Source organism: Lissotriton helveticus, chromosome 1_1 (assembly GCF_964261635.1).
Source record: "Lissotriton helveticus chromosome 1_1, aLisHel1.1, whole genome shotgun sequence".
Lineage (NCBI taxonomy): Eukaryota > Metazoa > Chordata > Amphibia > Caudata > Salamandridae > Lissotriton > Lissotriton helveticus.
The window spans coordinates 1,050,705,185-1,050,726,715 of NC_136057.1; the positions used below are offsets into that span (position 1 = coordinate 1,050,705,185).

General features: G+C 46.0%; 1 protein-coding gene across 1 annotated transcript in view; it reads left to right on the top strand.

Moving 5' to 3' along the window:
- The first annotated feature begins 796 nt into the window (after positions 1 to 796).
- Positions 797 to 21,531, top strand: part of SHANK3 (SH3 and multiple ankyrin repeat domains 3) — a 2,381,185-nt gene continuing 2,360,450 nt past the window's right edge. The window contains exon 1 of the mRNA XM_078677930.1: positions 797 to 884. The gene's annotated coding sequence lies outside the window, so the exon portion shown is untranslated. The remainder of the gene's footprint in view (positions 885 to 21,531) is intronic.

Genomic DNA, 21,531 nt, shown 5'->3' on the forward strand with positions numbered 1-21,531 from the left:
AGTTGAACATAGTAAAGTGGGTTGGAGCGGCATAGAGGGAGTTACGCTGAGTGTTGTTGACTGGAGTGGAGTATCGCACAGTGGCATAGAGTAAAGTGGAGTGCTGTAGATTCACATTGACAGAAGTGCATTGTTGGCAATGCCTAGGACAGTGCACATGCCAAACGTGACACTGCATTTTACCTTGCATTTGGGGGCACTCTGCTGTGGAGGGGAGAACTGAGGTAGAAAGAGGGGACCAGTGCAGGGGAAGTGTGTTACCTTCGTCGAACACATGGTTGCTCTAGTTAGCCGCAGATGGCTTTTGGAAAATATATTTTACTAGTGAAAAACATTCCTGTTGATTCCAGTTGTATCTTGGAATTGTCCATTAGTGTCTGTGGTGCCTTTTGATTTAAGGTCGTGGCTACATTTAATCAGTAGACGTAATCCCGTTTCCTCTGCTTTCAGTATATAGCATGATGAATAAAATATCGAATAGAAAACAAATTAATTCTTACAAGACAGGTGGACTTTCTACTATAGACATGTATTAAAGTCATCTTATCACCGCCAAAATAGTCTGTTCAGAAGTGCTATCTTCTGCCACGGATTACTGAGAGCCCAGATTTGTATAGCACAAGAACTCTCTCGAATGCCTTCCAGGCGCTTGGAAGTGAAGCTCGAGAGTCTCTCGGCCCAAGAGGCGCTCCGTGCAGTCCGAGCTCTGGGGGAGGAAGAGGTGGGGAGGGAGGAAGAGGTCCTTTTCCTGGAGGGCGGTGGACAGGCAGCAGGCAGGATACAGGATGCGGCCTGCACTCTGGAGCGGGAGCGCACGAGGCTAGAGGCAGCGCCGGCGGGAGAACGGAGGCGGAGGACGGTCCCGGTTGGCGGTGCATCACCAGGTAGGCCTCACCGGCGCAAGCCTGGAGCCATGGGCAGCGATGAGTGTCAGTGCCAAGGGTGGTTATACTGTGTCTTTTGGCGGTTTAATATTTGGTGGTATTTTTACCACACTAGGTTGAAGGAAGGAGAACGACCCCGCACAGTTCTCTGCAGCAGGCGCGCAAGACACCGAGCTGCCCTACACTTCTGCTCCTAAATGCTGGAGAGGTGCGGCACTTTGGAATGGGCTGGGGTTGCAATCTGGAGGCGCCACTGAGGAATTTGCCTCGGTCTTAGGGGCAATCCTCCGCTATTTCTCCTGGTTACTTACCTACATGCCCACAACACGACACCCAGGGGACGCAGCGCAAACGGGCCCGTCCTTCACTGGTTTTATGTTCAAGAAAATGCGTGGATTGTATCTCCTTACCTTATCCCCGCTGTGTTTCTCTCACTCATCCACACAGCTCCCCTCCTCGTGGGCCTCTTTTCCGTCTATGCTCCACGTCCGCCCCTAACCTCTCACTTCAACGGTATCAGGAGTCGGACGGCCCCGCGGTCAAGGATTCGAATCCGGGCAAATCCACTCAAACTTTGATAGTCCCAGGATAGGAGAGTACTTAAAAAATAGTTTAATTAATTTCCTCCTGGTTCAGGCCATTATTGCGCTAATCGCAAAAAAAGATTTTATCAAACGGGTTTATAGTATTCGTACAATTCGGAGACATCATTGTCACACATTTCCCAAATATTGTGTCAGGGCAACAGAATATTCTGGAGTTAGGTAACAGTAACAGTCTGTAATACAGCGCCAAGAAACACCGCAGAGTGAACGCGCACGTTATTAAATACATCGTGGCTTATCAACAAGCTCCTTGCGCCACTTTGCGTCACTTGTAACATGGGGGAAAGTGACGCAAAAGTGGCTTGTAAATCTGCCCATCGTATTTCTTTATTTAGCCATAATTGTGGCCGTGTTCCTTCCTGTCATCAGTTTTCTCCTGCGAGGAGCTTCCCTTTCCTCCAGAAAGAGGTGTCTGATACCTCAAAAAACACATCTTTTTCTTTTCGTGAACCTACCTGTTTCATCATGTATGAATGTTATTTCTTTTCCTCCTGCGACCGTTGCCTATTTCCTCGAGTTAATGCAAGCGTAACTCGACTTGAGCGTGCACCCTTGTGTCTGTCTCAGTGTGTCTGTGTTTTCTCCTGTGAGTGTATCTATTTTCTTCACATGCCTTCTTGTGTGTGTTCTTGTTTCCTCCTGTAAGTGTGACCGAGTTTCCTCATTTGACCATGGCTTCTCCTGCACGTGCGCCGTGGTTTCCTCTGGAGAGTTTGCCTTTGTTTCTCCCGTTCGGGTGCCTGGTACGTTGATGCCAACACGTTTGTCTTTCCTCCTCAGAGTTGGCTTGTTTCCTCGTGTGGGTGTGAGTGTGCTTCTCTTCGCTCACGAGAGCGTGCTTGCTTTGCCTCTGGTGAGTACGGCTCTGGTTCCTCCTTTAAGCGCACCCATGATCCATCCTGAGGGTGGTGCTTTCTTCGTGCACGTTTTCTCACTTTTCCCAGCTATTCCCGCCACATATCCATGATGCAGCTTCATGGCGCCTCGACACAGTAGGCCGGATATGAACACTTTCTATGTGGTGCATACTATTAGCTTTTATCAGCGGTCTAAAAATGTGAAAATCTGAAATATTTTTTTGAAAACTGCATGGGGAAGATAAGAAAGCTGAGGAAATGATTTAAGAAATGGGTACTCCCAAACATTTCCCAGGCGCCGCGAAATACATGCCCGAGGGCCAAGTCAATGCCAGCAATGCATGCTTAGGGGTGATGAAAGATGGGTGTAGGGGGACGGGGAGCAGATGCATGGTGTGGACAACAAACCGAGCCTTCAAGTGATTGCTTTTTGCCACCAACGCTCTCTATTCTCATGCACCAAGAATTAAACTCAAAGCATTAACTTCTGATGTAAAATGGGAGAAGGAAAGAGATACTGATCTGGTGGCTGAATTGCAAAATGTGAAACCAGAAAACCTGGTATCAGCCCTGGCTTCCCCACTTGACGAAATTGTGTGATCCCAGGCAATTCTTTAATTTCATTTGCCTCCTATTTGTTAATTACCACATATGAGAGCCTTTTAAAAAAATAGAGTTCAGGATGTGTGTTGTACAAAACCTTCTCTTGTGTATTATTTAATAAACTATAATGTTGTTCCAAGTATATAACAACCAAGCTACACTCAAGGTGCAACTGAAAAATGACTTACCTCTTGGTTCACTAATGGCATTGTTTTCAGAATGGGGGTGGCATGAATGTTTCCAAGATCATGTTTGAAAAAAACCATTGCTCATAAATGCCTCCCAATGCAGTAATATAATCTGATGTACTAAGGTAAAGCGCTCATGCATGTTAATAAAATGCACTTTTGAAGTTTGCAAAGAGTTTAGCATGTTTTTTTTACATTTTTAGTGCACGATGTCTTTAAAACTAAAGGTGTTCCTAAAGATAAGTTGTCTAAGACAACATCTTTTCTTCTTTACTATAGTTAACTTGCAAATAACGTACACCCGTTTGTTTCACTGCTTTCTGAATGTTCCTGCTTTGACAAGTGAACAGGAGCCCAGTGCCACAATAAAAGGTCATGAAGGCCGCAGGCGACCCCTGTGCCGGGTCCATACTTTGTGTATCCCTGATTTAAGACAAAAGGGCGTGTATTTTTCTCTATTTGTGTATTCACAAACCTTCCCAGAAGTACTCCTGGAAAGCTTTGCCAGGGCCTAGCTTTTTAGGTGTCCTGCTGGGAATGTGATGTGGCTTTTTTGGACGGCTCCTGTGCCGAGTCCTACAAGTGGGCAAGGTTGCGCCTGGGTAACAGACTCCTGTCATCAAATGTATTTGTTTTGTTCCATGTAGAGAAATATTTTCCCCTACATCCCAATGAAATGAAGAGTGAGCTGTGACCCTTGAAGGGAAGTCACTCCAACCTCTGACTGGAGAAAATTGACAACCACTCCCTGGGTGGGAATGTGTCAGATCAGAGTTAGGCAATGCCCACATACGTACACACCAAACCAAGCTCTGGAACTTCCCCTATCTTGCCCACTAGCGAGAGTTAGGTACTTGTAAAAACCCTTTTTGTCCACTTGGAATCCCTTTGTGGATTCCTGGCAGGTGTAAACATGTACATTTGACCACATTTTCCTTTCTAATTCAGCCCCATAGGGAGGATTCTTAGTTCAATGACAAAATTACCAAAAGTGCACCTTTCTAAACTGTATTTATTTTTACGTTTTCTGCATATTTAGAACGCTAATTGAAACATGTAGGGTCTCTTTTCTCTCACTCATATCGCTCTCGAATTACCATTTGTGAGCCTAGGTGCAAGGCTCTATGCTAGTCCCAAATCCCCACCCACATACCTCTACTGACTTTGCACAGCTCCTTGTTCGCATTTGTGTAGTGTGTATACCTGCCAGGGCATATGTGCTTGCTGCGTTTAGTGTAAAGGACTGAAGGCCTCTGCTGCGTCTATATATAGGGGGGTTTTACCCCAACATAGTCACTGGGACCTGGGTTGTCTAAGTACTAAGAGGGAGGGGTCCCCGCGTGAGTGTAACAATAAACATACAATTTATACAAAAAATTCACAGAAGCAACGAATGAGTCCCCATTGTTTTAATTCACAATGAGGATGGATATATCAAATATATTATCGATTGATTACAGAATATAATCGGTTGTACAGTGCCCCAAGGGGAGGAGGAGGTGATTAAGTGAGGATAGTGTGGTAAAGGGAATTGTAATAGTAAAATCAACCAAGTATCAGAAATGCATTTGTATGATAATTCAAATACAAACAACACAAGACCATCGGTTCAATGCATCAATAAACGTATGCCATACTCCACAATTACAATTAATGTCAAAATATAGGCGTGAAGTTGACAAACATAAGACAGTTGTCGAAGTTTCGACCCTCAATATGTCGCAGGGATTAGTAGAGCCCTTGCAGCGGGGTCTTCATCAGCACAGGGTACGGGGCGGGCAACCTATTAAATATATATGAAAGGAAAATATTCTATTGGTTGTTCAAATGGTCGTATGACACAACACGATTGAATTTAAGATCAAGCACACACCAACAAAGAGCATACCGTGATAGTTAATGCTCATCTAGTGAAGGGCTCGCGTCTCCGTTGGATTGTTCATTACTAAAGAATGGAAAATGAAAATTAAAGGAGATTACACTTAAAAGGTGGGGACCATGAGGTCTGGGAGCAGCGGAATAGACGTACTGTTATTCCGTAGGGACTAACTTCAATGATAAGCATACTTAATATAGACTCACATTGTGAAAGTAATCAGAGCGGTGGAGGTCGAATCAGGCCCGCGGACGGCGAATATGGCAGTGTCTGGAACAAGACATTAATAGTGAGTTAGAATTGGAATTAAACGCCCTGCGGGAGTGGATATCTCCGCATCGCTGGCGGGTTTGACAAGGCTTACCCAAGACGTGAGTTAAGTCGGCACTCGGTACGAGGGTATATAACTGGAAAAGGGGATTACTCCGTAGTATCTGTAAGGGAACACGGAGAATGGGTCATGAATTAAGGTTCAGAATTGGAATACAGGTTGTTCAATAACAGAGCCCGCAGTCACATGGAGGGAGAACTTACCATAGGCCGACTGGATCTGGCATGTACTGCCGCTCGTGTCTGCAATGGCGAACCAAGCTTCCTGGTTTGGTTAGTAACTATGGGGACGGCATCACGTGACTCTCAGTCAAAGTATGGACATAGAAAAAAGAGAGACCGGGGCGTATAGTGCGACTGGGATGAACATGTAATCGCTATTATTACTAAGAGACCATTGTTGTAGTTAGAGTTGTCTGGATAATCATAAAGCACTCATTAACAACTGATTAGATTGTAGCGCATTGCTGCGATCACTCGGAGAAAAATAGTAACATGATGAGCGACAGGCAGTGGGTTCGGTGCACATGGGATAATCACAATTAGAATTAGTACGGTGTACCTATCATAAAATGGTAAAGCCGTTACATGTACCTCAGTGAAAAATGATCAACAATTAGACATGGAGAAACATAATCATAGATGTAGATGTGCATAAACACTTCATTGCTGTGATGGCGTACCTCTCCCAAGAGGGTATAGGCCAAATCAGGTCAAGAATATCTCCACTGAATATTAAACATAATACGGACTTAGGGTAGTGTTGCTAGTTGGGAAAAAGAACTGTCATGTTCATTGAGACCATTCAGGATAGAGTCAAAAAAGTGCATCCACTTCAATTCTCGTGTGTTTAGAATACTTGAAATGTTCCCACCTCGGGGTCCCAATACTGCCTTTTCTAGCACCACCCACCGAAGACTTTCTGGGGGGTGTGCAGCGAGTTTGAAATGATCTACAAGGGGAGTGCCCTGGACCTCACACCTGATCCTGCTCATGTGTTGGAGAATTCTTACTTTGACCTTTTGTTGGGTTTGACCGATGTAGATCAATTTACATGGGCATATTATCGCCTATATAACGTTAGATGTGTTACAATTGCTGTGGGATTTGAGCTGGATTCTGTGTTGAAGATGTACACATTCCTTTGTTGGTATTGTGGTATCGCAGGCCTTGCACTGTCCACATTTCAAATGGTCTACAACCGGTGGCAAGTTCCATAGTGAGGTAATGGTGGGATCGTCTGGACTTGGTAAAAAAGACCGCACAACATAGTCGTTAACACTTTTAGCTCTCTTGAAAGCGTGTAGCGGTGTGCCCATTTGGTTGACATCATCAGATACTAATTGCCAATGTTGGTTCACTATGCGTTTAATCTGATTACTTTTGGTAGTAAATGTTGTTACACATACAATCCTGTCTTCTTGTTGGTTCGCCTTGTCTTTAGGAGAAAGTAGTTCCTCTCTTGGATAGAACCACGTACGTTTCCTTGTTTTTTTGACCAGACGTCTCGGATATCCCCGTTGTTGAAGACGATTTGCAAGATCCTCAGATTCTTTGAAATAGTGGTCTTTGTTGGAACAGTTGCTCCGAATTTGGAGGAACTGCCCAAATGGCAAATTGTCACGGAGTGAGCGCGGATGATGGCTATTGTATTGTAACAATGAGTTCCTTTCAGCCGGTTTGCGATAGAGTTTGGTAAATAAAATCCCAGATTCCTCGTAGATGGTAATGTCCAGAAAATTGATAGTTTTATTGTCTGATTGGCTCGTAAATTTGAGATGGGGGGATTGCTGATTCAGCCATATGAAGAAAGAAGATAATCCATCCGTATCCCCACTCCAAATTAACAGGATGTCATCTATGTATCACATCCAGAGACTGAGTTGGTCTCTGAATGGATTAAAGTCATTGAGGACAGTGTCATCCTCGAAAGCCGCCATGTAAAGAATGGCCACGTCTGGAGCAAAGGGTGCGCCCATCGCTACACCTGATGTCTGAAGATAGAATTGATTTTTGAATATAAAAAAGTTTTTAGTCATGGCTATCTTCAGAAGTGCCACAATAAATTCAGTAGGAACTTGTACCGGAGCAGGTCGTTGTTGTAGACATCTGGTTATCACAGCTAGAGCTTCTTGTTGGGGAATACAGGTGTATTGCGATACCACATCGCATGTAGCTAGCACTTGGTGTTGAGGGTCGAAGGATCGATTCTCGACAATATTTATTGTGTGCATGGTGTCACGCAAGTATGATTGAGTGGACTCCGCAAGGGGTTTAAGGAAAAAATCAATGTATCTTCCAAGAGGCTCCAGTAAGGAGCCGCACCCCAAGACAATTGGGCATCCCAGGGGGTTCACCATGCTTTTGTGAATCTTGGGTATGGTGTAGATGGTGGCCAGTCGTGGGTGTTTTTGATTGAGATAAAGGAACTCGTTTTCAGACAAGAAACCTTGATCACGGCCGGCTTGCGTCAGCTGCTGAATTTCCATGGCAATGGCTTTGGAAGGATCAGATCTCAGTAGTTGGTAAATCACCCCATCATTCAATTGACGAAGAATTTCAGCTTCATAGTCGGACATGTCCTGGACCACAATAGCACCGCCTTTATCCGCTGGCTTAATCACAACTTCATTGTTGCGGGCGAGTGATTGCAGTGCCATCTTTTCAATTTTGCTTGTGTTGTACTTGATGTATGATTTCTCACGAAGAAGTTGTTGTACGTCTCTCCAAACAACGGCTTCATAGGCCAGTATTTTATGTGACATTGCACTGGCATGCGGAACAAAGGTTGAAGGTATTCTTAACCCCGTAAATGAGGGGTTGGACTGCGCTCCGGCATTCCGAAAGAAATATTTGAGCCGTATTTTTCGAAAGAACTTGAAGAGTTCAGTTCGTATGGTGAAATTGTCAGGCTTGTTGATCGGGACATATGATAGCCCTTTACTTAGAACTTTCAGTTCATCCTCATTCTAGTTGTGTTGAGATATGTTGATTATAGGACTGGGGGTCTCAGGATGATCTACCAACGGTAGGTTTTGTTGCGGGTTACCCTCTCGCCATGCTGTTCCGGTTGGAAGTGCACTTGCTTCTGGGCTTGGCCTCGACCTTCGTCCCAATTGCTCGTATTCTGTTGGGAGTAGCGTTGTTGGCCGCGTGGCCAGTTGGTGCCCCTGCCACGCGGTGGCCGCCATGGTCCTTGACGTTGTCCTAAAAAAGGGTTATATTGATGTTGTTGATAGCCGTAGTCTTGAAAGTTATAAAAGTGACTGGGGCCTCCTTGATCCTGCTCACCCTCTGAGCTGTATGATGAATCAGAGAAGGTCTGATAATTACGTCCTTCTCTGTAGGACCCACGTCCTCGGTTCGTGAAGCGCCCTTGATTATCCTGGCGAAAGTAATCTTCGTTTAAATAGGGGTATGTTTTTTTCTTGTCGTAAAGACGTATGTCTCGTGCTAGTTTCTCTAATTTGTGATTCTGTGTGGTCAGATCGAAGTCTTTAAGGGAGGCTTCAAGATTGGTTAGGGTCTCCTTAGCACTAGCAAAATTGGCATTGGCCGCTATTTCAGCCTTGAGTGTTTCAATTTCAGCGGCGATCAGCTGGATCTGTTCAGCAGCAGTTTCCACGCCTGCGTGGCAGGGTGGTGTCCCTGCAAAGGCTTTCTGAAGTGCCCAGTACATGCCTGTGCTATTGGACTATTCTTCGTCAGGAGTAGTAAGCGCTATATTAATGCAATTACAATGCAATACAATTCTTAGTCTAAATTGATCGCCACAACCTTACTCACACCGCACTGGCCCCCGTCAGTCCTCATTCCCTTGTGACACTTCACATACTTTCTCTGTGTCTGGAAATTTCCAGAACATTTTCAAAACATCGACAATGTGAAGGAAATTTGCAAAAATTCCCAAATCTACTGAGATCGAAAAAACCTTCGGGGGGGCTGAGAAATCTGTGTTTTAACTGAACAATCTGAACCACAGCTGTGGACTGCGCCTAGTCTTGGGTTTTTCACGAAGCTTCTATGCGTTATTTACAGGCGCGCTGCGGGCGAGCTGGCGACTCTAGGAATGGATAGAAGGAGGCCACGATAGACACAACCACGTTTCTGAATGGAGTACCGATTACCAACTGCAGCACCTTTCACTGAGGTTTGCAGTTAGCAGGGGTCCATGACCAGGTATGCAGGGAGCAGCGGTCTATGGCCAAGTATGCAGAGAGCATCGGTCCTCAACCAGGTATGCAGAGAGCAGTGGTCCGAGGGCCAGGTTTGCAGAGAGCAGGGGTCCATGATCAGGTATGCAGGGAGCAGCGGTCTATGGGCAAGTATGCAGAGAGCATCGGTCCACAACCAGGTATGCAGAGAGCAGTGGTCCGAGGGCCAGGTTTGCAGAGAGCAGAGGCTCATGACCAGGTATGCAGAGATGGTCAGGCATGCAGGGAGCAGCGGTGCACGACCAGGTATGCAGAGAACAGCGTTCCACGACCAGGTATGCAGAGAGCAGCGTTCCACGACCAGGCATGTAGAGAGCAGCGGTCAACAGCCAGGTTTACAGAGAGCTGCGGTCCACGACCAGGCATGTAGAGAGCAGTGGTCCATGACCAGGCATGTAGAGAGCAGCGGTCCACAGCCAGATATGCAGAGAGCAGTGGTCCATGGCCAGGTATGTAGAGAGCAGTGGTCCACGGCCAGATATGCAGAGAGCAGTGGTCCATGGCCAGGCATGCAGAGAGCAGTGGTTCATGGCCAGATATGCAGAGAGCAGTGGTCCATGGCCAGGTATGTAGAGAGCAGTGGTCCATGGCCAGGTATGCAGAGAGCAGTGGTCCATGGCCAGGTATGCAGAGAGCAGTGGTCCATGGCCAGATATGCAGAGAGCAGTGGTCCATGGCCAGATATGCAGAGAGCAGTGGTCCATGGCCAGGTTTGCAGAGAGCAGTGGTCCATGGCCAGGTATGCAGAGAGCAGTGGTCCACGGCCAGATATGCAGAGAGCAGTGGTCCATGGCCAGGCATGCAGAGAGCAGTGGTTCATGGCCAGATATGCAGAGAGCAGTGGTCCATGGCCAGGTATGTAGAGAGCAGTGGTCCATGGCCAGGTATGCAGAGAGCAGTGGTCCATGGCCAGGTTTGCAGAGAGCAGTGGTCCATGGCCAGGTATGCAGAGAGCAGTGGTCCATGGCCAGGTATGTAGAGAGCAGTGGTCCATGGCCAGGTTTGCAGAGAGCAGAGGTTCATGACCAGGTATGCAGAGAGCAGCGTTCCACGACCAGGCATGTAGAGAGCAGCGGTGCACGACCAGGTATGCAGAGAGCTGCGGTCCACGACCAGGCATGCAGGGCGCACTGGTCCATGACCAGGGATGTAGAGAGCAGCGGTCCACAGCCAGATATGCAGAGAGCAGTGGTCCATGGCCAGGCATGCAGAGAGCAGTGGTTCATGGCCAGATATGCAGAGAGCAGGGGTCCATGATCAGGTATGCAGGGAGCAGCGGTCTATGGGCAAGTATGCAGAGAGCATCGGTCCACAACCAGGTATGCAGAGAGCAGTGGTCCATGGCCAGGCATGCAGAGAGCAGTGGTTCATGGCCAGATATGCAGAGAGCAGTGGTCCATGGCCAGGTATGTAGAGAGCAGTGGTCCATGGCCAGGTATGCAGAGAGCAGTGGTCCATGGCCAGATATGCAGAGAGCAGTGGTCCATGGCCAGGTATGCAGAGAGCAGAGGTTCATGACCAGGTATGCAGAGATGGTCAGGCATGCAGGGAGCAGCGGTGCAGACCAGGTATGCAGAGAGCAGCGTTCCACGGCCAGGTGTGCAGAAAGTAGTGTTCCACGACCAGGCATGTAGAGAGCAGTGGTCCACGACCAGGCATGCAGAGAGCAGAGGTCCACAGCCAGGTATGCAGAGAGCTGCGGTCCACGACCAGGCATGTAGAGAGCAGTGGTCCATGGCCAGGTATGCAGAGAGCAGTGGTCCATGGCCAGGTATGCAGCGAGACCTCCACCCAGCGTCAGTTGCTGCTTAGGACCAGATATCTAAAGAGAGGGGAACACTGAGCAGAATCAGCGGTTCATGACTCGGTGTGCAGAGAGACCTCTACCCAGCGGCAGAAGCTGCCTGTGGGAGTAGATAGCCACAGAGAGGTAAACATCAAGCAGTAGCAGCAGTAAATGGCCAGGTATGGAGAGAGACCTCCATCGAGCTATGGAAGCTGCCTGAGACAAACATTCATAGACAGGCCACTACAGAGCCATGGAAGCTCAACCAAAATAACAATCAGCGGAGAAAGGCCTCCTTCGAGCTGTAGACCTACCATGTATCTGCAAACAGACCCCCTCCGAGCTGTAGCAGCTGCACCAAGATATGTGTCCCTCCAAGCTGACGACAACAAGCTGTGGACGCTGCTTGGCTGCAGGTATCCACACATGCCACCACTGAGCCATCTTTGATGTCCAGGGACACGAATCTTTGGCGAGAGAGAAGGGTACATCCATCCACCTACAGAATCTGCCCAAAGACGAGAGATCCACAGAGAGTCATACAAAGATCTACCTACCCTGCCCTTGGGTCAGACTTCTATCAAGCTGTCGAAAGTGATTGGCAAGGACAGTTTGAACTAAGAGACATACCTTTCCCCTCCAAGACACCGCCAACCAACCTATGGGAGCGCCACAAGAAAATTATATTTCCAGCCGTCTCTAATTACAGGGATTCCATGGAAATTACTATACAATTACTTGCAAGATCACTGGAGGAAAGAAGGCGCCCTTAAGAACAAAGGCAGCCTGTAATCAGCAGAGCATAGAGGCGGACCTCTGCTCATGTATCCCGCCTCTTCTGGCATCAATGCTCATTCTTCATTTTTAAAAATACCCCCTTATGACATTGAATACCTGATGCCAACCTTATTGCTAACACATTAGTCACCCGCAATACTCCAGCATTCGGCAGAACTGAATACCTCTTAGGAGCCAAAACCCACCTCTACAGGGTCCTAAAAAGGAAGTGTCATGAGGACTCTCTTTGACGTGATAAAGCCCTCAAAAACTATAACCATGCCTTAAAGTACCCGTGGTAAAGGTGTACATACTAAATATCGAAGTCAGAATATTGATAGTACTCATTGGCATCAACAAAATATCGAAAAATAAATATCGACAGGTAATTAACATTTGACAAGCTTTTAAGAGCTTGTTGTTTACTGTAGTCAAAGACCCAGTCCCCAGGATTCAGGAATGACAATTCTACATACAAAAGCCCACTTTGTGACTTCCCAGGGAATTCCAGAATGGGCACAAAGTGGGGTTGCTGCACATAAGGATTACAAGAGACTCGCCAATTTCACGCCCAGCGGCTTTACTCAAATTTCTCCAGGTGATATCTGTAGAGTTGTGGGGATAAAATGCAGGATTCTGAGGGGAGCAGCCTGGAATGAGGGGACATTGTAGCAGCATTACCCCTCGTTTCGACTTCGTAACTCGCATTGAGGTGGTGATGTTACCACCAGAAAATCCTGCCATTTGTATTTTGTAAGGTTGGCCTTTGAAACATGATGGCGATGAAGCAAAGGAAATCAATCAGGTAGTGAGGACTTTCAGGGTTAGCATGATCATTTTCTAAATTCTGTAAATGCCCAGATGAAGACATCCCGGCAGCTGCAAGGCTAGATCAGCCGCTGATCTTCAGTTCTCTTACCTACCCCTAGATGCGAGTAGGACAGCGCTGTCAACGACATTTACGTTCACATAAACCCGGGCGCGATCGATCTATACAGTACACGAATATCTCGTTCAGAAAATGACACGATCTCCTCAGATGAACTTAGCTGCACTTCCCTGCCAGCTTCTCTCGAAGGTCGGAAATAGAAGTGTGACATTTATACTAAATGTTAAAAAAAAAACAAGAAAGTAAAACGACATTACATGCGGAAGAGGAACCCCCGTCTTATCACTGAAGACAACGATGATCTTTCGTTGGATAGTAGTTTTTTATTATGTTATGAAATTACAACACTTGAAGTGTTGCTTAATAAAATAGTGCCTAATTCTGTTACTTTAGGCTATTTCTCTTTCTATTGGGAAACTGATGTTCGACCTTTTAAAGGTCAGAAGTTAATGCCATTTTTTTCAACTCATTCATTTTATATCTTAAACTGTACGGGAAGGGACATATTTAATGTACTATACTGGCCAAAGTACCCCCAGCCATGCATAATCAGGATACACAAGTGACCTGGAACACTGTGGCATAAAAAGGCTCACTGTGGTCCTGGATCATCTCATGGCCAGCGTGGAATGACTATTGGGATTACTTTCACACATATGTGTACTTAACCGTTGTCTGAAATTATATTTAGAGACTTTTCACTCTGTAATTCTCTAAATAAAAATGAAGCCCTGGATATCTCTGAACAATGAGGGGACATTATGATTTAAAGTGCCAGTTGGAACAACATACTGCACACAGAATTACTGAATCCAATTCTGCATGTGGTTTCACATTCTAGAACCGTTCGCACCACATTTCATTTTATCAGGTATGAAACCAACAATTGCTCATGCTTTACTGTCTTTATAACATGGAGTCTAGTCCTCTGCAAAAGTTTAATATGATGAGCGGAAAAGGAAACATGACAGAATTGTCAATAAGTTCTTGAAGACCATTAAGACTCTGATATTAGTGCAAAAATAGCCACAAATGGTATTTGCACATACTTTCACTAGCATTTATGTTCCAATCAATCTGCAGATTCCAACCAGGCTTCTCCCAAAACTCAGTGGTAGATTTACTAATATCTGTAAGGAGCTCCTGAGGAACAAGGCACATTTTTGCAGCATTTGCAGGCCTTTATATTGTAAAGTAAATAAGCACCACGCTTTTGCTACAATGCACCCCACGAGCATCTGCACTAAACTTTAGTAAATGTATCTCTCACTGTCCTCAACTTCATCCACCACCACCAGGAAATGCACCCAGTCGAACAGGCAGGAGCACAGACAGGCTTCTTTCCATCAGCAGCCACCTCAAGCTGATCACAGCCCTCTCAGCAGACTGCGGACGTGCCTGCCCTTGTAGCCTTTCAGAAGAGTGTGTGGGACAATCATCAGATTCAGTTCTTGGTGCCTTGGCCTACTCCTTCCTATTTCAGGACAGTTCAGAGGAGCAGTGGACCGGCACACGTAAAATAGTTCCAAATAGTGAAAAGGGGTTTTGACTTTGAAGTAAATGGCAAAGGTATTTCCCATAAATGGGGTATTTTGTATTTGTATGTGTTTTTGTAAGTATAGGATATAGCTTGCAGAATTCAAGATAGTTTCTGCTTGACACTATTAAGACGTTGAAAATAATTGAATTTAGCATGGTTGGGGTCAATTATTAAAGACAAATTATAATTATTTATTTCTAAGATTAAATCTCGTAGAAATACACGTTAGATTTAAACAAACGTCACATAAAAAAATATACAATTACATTAAATAAGACACCATATAACAACATCATTGTAATGCACAGCATAGCTTTCCTATTGAACTCGGAACCCATAGCAACAAAGTACGTCAAAAGTAAAAAATAATCAAGACATAGGCAATAAAATGCATTAGAAGTAAATAATAAATTGATTGCATGCGTTACTAGCAGAAAGATTTGTAAATGTCACTAAAATCTATCACACTCAATTTTCCAAAGGACACCACAGTAGGCACCATAAGACATCAAATATGCAAAATAAATAAATGTACACTAGATAGCATTCCAATGCATAAAATACAAATAAAAAATAACAACAGAATAAAAATGTCAACTTGAGGCAAGGTTGTTGCTTATTATGGAAATTTTAATAAGAGACATCTTTAAAAATTGGCTGCTAGCGAATGAAATTTATGCTGAAATAAGTACGAAAATAAAATGTAAGATCATGGCCCGATCCTGGCAATCATTAATCAAGAAAATAGAGACAGGAGCCTCTTCCTCTTTGCCAAGAGAAAAAGAGAGTCAAGTAAAAGGTGTACCATGGCGCGTTTACTATTTTAATTATATGGACATAGACATTCTCTTAATGCAATTTTAAGTCTAAAGTTTCCATGTCACCAAGTGAGGTCCACTCTGATATGCAGTCGTAAGATACCGCCATTAGCATATCTATATGAGATGTCAAACCCATGGGGCAGACATCTTTTGATTCTATCTGCAGAACAAAATGATAAAGCTAGAGAGGGAGAGATGTTTTCTCCACATTTTTTCATGAGTTTATAAAGTAGCCCCGGGAATGGTACTAAGGGTTACAACTACATGAATTGGTGAGTATCTCCTTATGCCCCTCTTCAACCCCCCGCCCCCTCAAATCCCCCCCCTCCTCATCGAAGGCACAATCATCTGAGTGCCCTACCTAGATTCGCCGCAAAATCTTCAATTTACAAACTCACCCGTGCTGAAGGCGCACAACCAACTGATCTACATTGCCATTTGTCAAACAGGCCCCTCAAAAAAGGTAGCCACAGCAGAAACATTCTGTTTTCTTCTCCGACCCACTTCTGTGGAGTTACATAATGTGTAACTTTGCCAGTCTCGAATCGCAAAGCGCGTGCCTGGTTTTGAGGTTATTTCTTCGCACCTCAGTCACATCTCCAACTTCATCTCACGCCCGACTTGTCAGGAGGAGGGTTTAAATAAAAGTCCTTGGCATGAATTCATTGTCAGTCAGCTCGACGTGAACGAGCCGCTGGTTTTCAGAGACAGGGGCCCTGATCTGACGCGCGCTTGGGGGGATATTTTTCGAGAGTTAGCAAAACAAATATAATTTTAGATGGGCAGAGGCTAGCAGCGAAAGGCTTATTGTATACAGAGGGGTCCCGTAAATAATGAGAGCGAAGACCGAGTTAAGTAGGACATCACTCAGGGAGAACGGCCACAACCCTCCTACCCCCGCCTACCCCCGCACATGCACTGTCAGTTGATCACTCGGTGTTTTTTACTTTCCTCCTTAGAAACAACTTTTTTTTATTTTTTTATACTGTATTGTAATTGCAATTGCATTTATATAGTGCTTACTATCCTTAAAGCGCTTTTTCGGCGAGTAGCACGATAACACTTTATATATGGATGCCTCTAAGCACTGTGAATAACATGCACCACTTTAGGACAATTTGATGACAACTAGTAAATGTAGCAATGGGCCTGATCTGAATTCCCGTCATGTGCTGAGAAGTCTGGCCAATCGCGTGTCTACTTGTCGCCCAGTGATGCAGAGGAGATTTGGGTCTCCGACTCTCCCTTTCAGTTTCCAGAACTGTCCGAATAGCTGCAGTGATGTGCCAGCCAGGCCAAGCCAGAGGCCATCTTGACTTGCACAGAAGAAGCACTCCGACTAAGTAAAAGAACTCAACTTATAGGGCTTCTCGGGCGAATATGAGAGGTGGGCACCTCCTGTTGTGCCAGCAGGTTGTTAGAGAGAGTTTGGGCATATATGGTTCCTCTTTAAATGTATGTGGGCGGGTGAGTTTTATGAGTGTAACAGATCCATGTAGACCTTATCTTTTGCAGAGGTTGTTGGGACGAGAGTTAGCTGTAGGTGGGAATGGCATGTGGCTGAGAGGGCTGCTTAGGGGAAGGACTTCTTTCTGAAACCCGGAAATCTCCTAATTTACCTGTCTGAAGCACGGATTTAAGTGGAAAGGGCTCTAGCCATCTCACTATGTCCAGTGCCGAGTCACACACTAAAGTCTATAGCAATGGAACGCCCCGCTCCCCCTCTCCTCGAGCTCAGGAAGGGAGATGGCAGATAGATCTGAAGGGCCTGAGGCTCAAAGGTTCTCGTGGAAACTGTCATCAAAGGTGAGCTTGTGGGATATCTACACAGCTGAGGTAACTCGGGTACCCCCTTCAGTGAGCTAAAAGCAACGCGCAATGTGCTTGGCGGCAAACCCAGACTTATGATGAACAAAATCATGAAACTTGCAAAACGTTTCCAAAACCTCAACCTTATTTCTTTAAATGTCATCATTTGTCGTGAAAAAAAGCAACCTTTTTGCCTGATTATGGAGTGGCTCAAGAGCGGGAATCTAACCCAGCAAGAGCTTACAGGCAGCAGGCATTCAAAGAGGGAAACATGTTGAACACTACCCCTGGTGACTTGTGAAGGCAATAGATTGATGGTCCACAGGTTTTTGAGAAAAGCTCAGCATGGCTTTCCGCCTTTGATGCCCCTCTAACAGGCTCTACAGAACCTCACCAATGGGGACCGTTTCACAAGGCAGAACATGGCTGTCAGTTATCCGTGGTCGAAAACCAGAAAAAAACTGAATATTTACTGGAAAATTAGATGTGCACTGCACACATCAACTAGGATTTGAATGGGCCACTGTATCAGCAAGCATGCGGGAATACTTAAAGATATCCAACAACAGTTGAGCAGGTTAGAGAGGGACATTAAGACCCTAGAAGCAGAATACACTGATACAATGAATACGGCTATCCTGGCAGATATTAGGAGTAAGGTTGACGCATACCATGAGTTCGCTGACTCGGAAATAAAATATCTTTCAAAACGGCACAAAGCCAGACAATACGGTGAGGGGGGCAGATTGGGTAGGGCCCTGTCAAGTAAAATAAAGCCTTCATACGCTGCAGCACATATAACACAAATCGCAAATGCACAGGGCGAACTGCTATATGACACCCTCAATATTTTGGATAACTTTCTGACTTACTACTCTACATTGTATACCACACAGACGGTGAATTCCTCATCGACCATACATGAATATCTTGATGATATTGGACTGGCATGGCTTTCTGACACACACAGGGAATACTTGGGCCATCATATCACTGAAGACGAATTCAGGGAAGCAATTAATTCACTACCTAACAATAAGGCTCCAGGAATTGATGGGTTGCCGGGTGAATTTTACAAGGAATTTAAAGACCTACTGATTCCGCACCTCGCTCAGATGTATGAAGAAGCCTATGAGGAAGGACTTCTTCCACCAACACTGTGAGAGGCGATCCTCATAGCTCTCCCCAAGCCAGGTAAAGATCCCCAAAAATGCGAGTCTTATAGACCCTTGTCACTTATAAACATAGATGTTAAAATACTGTCAAAAATAATAGCGACTAGGATACAACCACTATTGAGCTCACTTGTCCTCCCAGACCAAGCGGGCTTTATACCCACCAGATCCACGTCGCAAAACATACGCACTATCTTCGCCCTATACCACAGTCTCAATCCAGATCTACCCGCTGCAGCTGCACTGCTAGACGCGGCAAAAGCGTTTGACTCTGTGGAGTGGGACTTCATGATTGCGGTCCTGACTCGAATGGGATTTCCACCCCCATTTATGAGATGGATAGCTCTACTATATAATGAGCCCAGAGCCAGAGTGCGTATAAATGGTATGACATCACCACCTTTTGAGATAAGTAGAGGAACGCGTCAGGGGTGCCCTCTATCTCCTCTCTTATTTGCGCTCATTCTAGAGCCCCTAGCGTGTAAGATCAGACAACGACACCCTGAAGCTGCGCTACAATTCAGCCTCCGCCCGGTAGGCATCTCGCTATACGCTGATCACATGGTATTATACACTAGGTATCCGGAGGTAAACCTAAGCCCGCTGATCAGGGAGTACATTACATTTGAGAAATACTCAGGGCTAAGTATCAACTGGGACAAATCAGTGGTGATACCATTGACTAGCGAGACACCGAAGCCCAGCTTAGATTACCCATTGCAATGGACAACGGACCCGGTAAAATACCTGGGGGTCTGGATACATCGAGACCCTGAGGTCGTAATTAGAGAAAACTATGGAGTGGCCTTGACCAAATTAGATGAGCAAATTGAGAAATGGATTAAGCTGCCGCTCTCGCTGGCGGACAGAATTGCCCTACAGAAAATGGTCATCTTGCCACGTTTTTATACCTTTTCTGGAACGTCCCGATATGGCTCACACAAGCTCTCTGTACTAGACTCCGAACATCGCTACAGCGTCTCACATGGGCTGGGAAACAGCCGAGAGTCACTTGGAAGACACTCACAAGACCGTATCACCAGTGTGTTTTGCGGCCCCCGACTAGCAGTTATATTTCTATTGCGCTCAGGCACAATATGCACATTATTGGAAGCAACCGCACTCTCATATACCACATATAGCGGTAGAAACAGATAGCGTCCGACCGAAACACGTGATGCACTACATATTAGACCCCATTAGTTGCTACCCGAATGATTCTATACACCAGGTGAAGTGCACATCTAGGGCCTGGCACACTTTGGCGTCGAGAGCGTAGGAGCTCCCCCCATTTGCTCCGGCGATACCGCTGGCACACACAATTTCGGTGATGCAGGAAACAAAGATGAGAGTGGTGCTAGAGACCATGGGATTTAAGACAATGGGCACAGTATTCCTGAACAATACTTTCATATCATATAATAGCCCTTCCGTTCTAGCTGCTGCCTCGAGCTAACCCCTTCTCACTTTCCACTCTTGCATTCCGGGGCGGAGCAACCAGAGGGACACGCCCCCCGCTTGGTGCGCTCCCGATGTCGATTTCCCTTTAACTACACTTTAGACTCCCGGGCTACCTAGCCGGCTGTCCTTGCTACTTGCGACCGTGGGACGGGTAGGTGCTGAGATGCCCGCCTTCAGCGACGCTTGAGGTAAGGTGTGGAGCCACTTTCAAAGACCGCGCGCTCTATGTTAGACGCCCGGCCAGCCATCCGCCAGCGGATCCCCTTCACGAGGGACGCAGCGTGATGGTGTTTACTATTTCCGTTAACCCCACGGGTTGCCTTACTTTCCCCACAGGAACCTCTCACCCGCTGTTGGCCCCACATGGACAGCTTGTGAGGCACCCGGATCCACATTAGCGGGTAAGCGCATTGTCATCATTGTTGACATTGTTCGCGCTCACGCGCACACGCTAATCAGGGCACCGTCCTTGTTTTGGGCTTTTTTGACTGTGTGCTTGTGACCGCGATCACCACGCAAACACCGACCTTGAGCACATGACAGAGTGTCGGACTGGATATGAGCGTCCTGAATTTTTATATATATGAATTGTGTTTATATTTGCGGTTTCTTACTGTTTGGCTGAACTATTCAGTCTGCATATATGTATATTCATAACTTTGTAATGAATACACGGGCCGCCCTTACCAACTTATTGGGTTGGGGCGTTACATCACTAATGGCCCGGCATATTGGGTTCACACAGGACTCGGCAAGTCGCATAGTCGTTAGCCACGCCCTTTGCACTGAGATGCATGCTTTAAAACTTACAGCATGACTGCTCACATATAGAGCGTGTTCGACCGCGCGCACTGGTTTTATCAATCACCTCTCTCTCACATTACCATGCAATTTGCTATGGCATAGCGTTTGTATTCACGGGACATGCACGGTCAAGTCACCTTGATACACAGGCACCTGCTGATGTAAACTGCTACCATCATACTCTAACATCATGTATGTCTGTTTATTCAAATTTCAGTTTCCAGCAGGTTTCCCGCCTGGAACCATTCCAGTACGATACCATTCAGGTCGTATATGGGGGTCTTCGCAATCTAGTAGACACCCAGCAATTATATGAGCACTAAGGTCCTGATGAATTGCCCTTACGGCAAGAAACATGTCGACCATTTTCACATGAAGGGTTGAATAAGGATTGGTCTCATTGTCTATCACTCCTTAATACCCCTTAATTTTAACAAAGCAGCGAGCCTGATCATTAAAGCTACTCTTAATGGACTCGACTGACTTCTTTTAATTCTACACACACACACCCCCTTGCTCACTATTGCACTCCCTAGGTCCCTCACACACATACACCCGCTGGCTCGGAATAAAAGATCTCCATCAAAGTGCGGCCCTTCGGGCTGCCCGACGGGCATTGCACCGCCAGCCTGCCGTAGGAGCAGGATACCAATGATGACGCTGGACGGCCACCGATTGGGACAACAGGTGTTGGCCTGTCGGTGACTTGTGTGAGGTATCCTAAAATTCTGAAAAGGGTCTACACCATGCACTTGTCCCGCCACCTTAACTGAGAGAGACAATCGACTGAGCTACATCACTGGCTCACACTGGGGAACTCTGTACAACACTCTTTTGCTTGCTACCATGGGATTTAAGACAATGGGCACAGTATTCCTGAACAATACTTTCATATCATATAATAGCCCTTCC